The sequence below is a fragment of the Drosophila miranda genome (assembly GCF_003369915.1).
Source record: "Drosophila miranda strain MSH22 chromosome Y unlocalized genomic scaffold, D.miranda_PacBio2.1 Contig_Y2_pilon, whole genome shotgun sequence".
Lineage (NCBI taxonomy): Eukaryota > Metazoa > Arthropoda > Insecta > Diptera > Drosophilidae > Drosophila > Drosophila miranda.
This window is the reverse complement of record NW_022881614.1, coordinates 36,412,683-36,415,803: the sequence shown is the minus strand read 5'-3', so window position 1 is coordinate 36,415,803 and position 3,121 is coordinate 36,412,683. Positions and strand designations below refer to the sequence as shown.

At 50.9% G+C, this 3,121-nt stretch overlaps 1 pseudogene; it reads left to right on the top strand.

The window, feature by feature from the left end:
• The first annotated feature begins 374 nt into the window (after positions 1-374).
• On the top strand, positions 375-2,520 carry LOC117193981 (annotated as a pseudogene).
• The last annotated feature ends 601 nt before the right edge of the window (positions 2,521-3,121 follow it).

Below are 3,121 nucleotides of genomic sequence, written 5' to 3'. Positions count from 1 at the left end.
TAGCAAGAATCGTCTTTCTTATAGGAGAAAATACTAAAGGCAAACAGGACTATAAAAATAACGAAAAATACCGAAAAAGTCAACTTCGGCTTATCTTAAAAGGTTTTCAGTTCAAAGCTAATGAAAATATATGCCTGTTGTTTTCTTTCAATTTAGAGAATAATATCGGGAGAAACGTATATGAAAATGGGTTTAATTATTTATTCTCGTATATTGTTTTTTTCACAGTTAATGCCTCGCCCTGACTCCCTTTATAATTGTGATTTTTGTTGTTGCTGTTGTTTCTGGTCAAGTGCTGTGAAGAGGTGGGGAATGAATGTTTATGTTTCAGACTAAAGTGCTTCTTTTGTAAATCACTTTCGAGCTCCAGAGCCATGCAAAGGCTGAGGTTGAAGGTTGAATTAAAATTCCTGCACTTATAATTATCTCCTGCTGTTGTCCTTTACGGACCCACATGTACATACATGTGTACATATGTACTTCCTTTCACCGCATGTATTTTCAAATGTCAATTAGTTGAGTTAATTGAGCGAAAGTGCAAAATGTGAACCGCAATATCGTTTATATAAATTTACGGAATTCACTCGCCTCTGTCAATCTTTTGGCTTCTATTGTCTTCTTGCCCCCCCCCCCCCCCCCCTGGTCCGTGGTCTTTTGACCTTTGTTGGGGCAGCATAGCCCTTTTGCGAGGCCAGCTTTGCGCAGTTCGAGGAGCTGTCGTTGAACAAGCGCATGGAGGAGGTGGCCAAGAACGAGGGGGCCACCGAGGAGGACGACATCGATGTGGAGCTGCGCCTGTAGCGCTTCGAATACCTCATGGAGAGGCGTCTGCTGCTGCTGAACTGTGTCCTGCTGCGCCAGAATCCGCACACCGTTCACGAGTGGCACAAGCGGGTCAACCTGTACGAGGACAAGCCCACGGAGATCATCAACACCTACACCGAGGCCGTGCAGACAGTCCAGCCCAAGCTGGCGGTGGGAAAGCTGCACACCCTCTGGGTGGAGTTTGCCAAGTTCTACGAGTCCAATGGCCAGGTGGAGGACGCCCGCGTGGTCTTCGAGCGGGGCACCGAGGTGGAGTACGTCAAGGTGGAGGATCTGGCCGCCGTGTGGTGCGAGTGGGCGGAGATGGAGCTGCGTCAGCAGCAGTTCGAGGCAGCCCTCAAGCTGATGCAACGTGCCACGGCCATGCCCAAGCGGAAGGTGGCGTATCACGACGACTCGGAGACAGTGCAGTCGCGCCTGCACAGATCCCTAAAGGTGTGGTCCATGTACGCCGTTCTGGAGGAGTCCTTTGCCACCTTCAAGACCTGCAAGGCCGTCTACGAGCGCATCATCGACCTGAAGATCTGCACGCCGCAGGTGATCATCAACTATGGCATGTTCCTCGAAGATCACAACTACTTCGAGGAGGCCTATCGGCATCTGGAACTCGTATCTAAGCAAGTTCCTCGCGCGCTACGGGGGCACAAAGCTGGAGCGGGCGCGCGACCTCTTCGAACAGTGCATGGATCAGTGTCCCGCTGAGCATGCCAAGTACTTCTACCTGCTCTACGCGAAGCTGGAGGAGGAGCACGGCCTGGCCCGGCATGCCATGTCCGTCTACGATCGTGCCACGTCCGCCGTCAAGGAAGAGGAGATGTTCGACATGTACAACATATTCGTAAAGAATGCCGCCGAGATCTACGGCCTGGCACGCACCAGGGAGATCTACGAGAAGGCCATCGAGGCTCTGCCTGAGCAGCATATGCGCCACATGTGCGTCAAATTCGCCGAGCTGGAGACGAAGCTGGGCGAGGTGGATCGAGCCAGGGCCATCTACGCCCTTTGCTCACAGGTGAGTCGACATTTAACCGTTGGATCGTCAATATTCTAAGCTCTCTTCTGCTTTGTCCCAACAGGTGTGCGATCCCCGCATCACGGCGGACTTCTGGCAGACCTGGAAGGAGTTCGAGGTGCGTCATGGCAACGAGGATACGATGCGTGAAATGCTGCGGATCAAGCGTTCCATTCAGGCCACCTACAACACTCAGGTCAACATGATGGCTGCCCAGTTTGTCAACACGAACACGAATGGTGTGGCTGCCGATGCTGGTGCTGGCTCCGGACCGGATGCCATGCGGCTGCTCGAGGAGAAGGCCCGCCAGGCGGCGGCCGAGGCCAAGCAGAAGCCCGCCGAGAAGGCTGCCTCCAATATCATGTTTGTGCGCGGCGAGACCCAGGGCGGGGCCAAGGGCAAGGAAAATACAGTCGTCAATCCGGATGGGATTGATATTGGCGACAGCGAGGACGATGACGACGATGAGGAGGAGGACCCGCAGCAGCCGAGTGGAGACCAGGCCGAGGCAGGCCAGGCCACAACTAAAACCGATGACGAGGGCATGAAGAAACTGCGCTTCGAACAAAAGGCCATACCGGCCAAGGTCTTTGGCAGCCTCAAGCCGACAAATCAATCCGATTCCGATGAGGGATAAATCTTTTGTTTCTTTTGATTACGCGAAATATAAATGTATGTCTGTGAAATACTTCCCTCGATTTGAGACCTATTCTTCGGAGACCTATTCTTCGTTTTGTTAGGAAATTCAATAATTCCTCGAATCTCAGCAGGCGTTGGCAATGTTTCCCTGCCAGAGTTTGGGCCTTGGGATATCTCATTCCTTTCGAATCAGCTGTGGGAAGCACATCTATTCTCTCTATTTTTATACCCGATACTCAAAATGAGTATTGGGGTATATTAGATTTGTGGTAAAAGTGGATGTGTGTAACGTCCAGAAGGAATCGTTTCCGACCCCATAAAGTATATATATTCTTGATCAGCATCAATAGCCGAGTCGATTGAGCCCTGTCTGTCTGTCCGTCTGTCCGTCCGTCCGTCCGTCCGTCCGTCCGTCCCCTTCAGCGCCTAGTGCTCAAAAACTATAAGATCTAGAGCAACGATGTTTTGGATCCAGACTTCTGTGATATGTCACTGCTACAAGAAAATTTCAAAACTTTGCCCCGCCCATTTCCGCCCCCACAAAGGACGAAAATCTGTGGAATCCACATTTTTAAAGATACGATAAAACCAAAAACGCAGAATCGTAGAGTATGACTATATGTTTTAGAATGTAAGATCTCAACT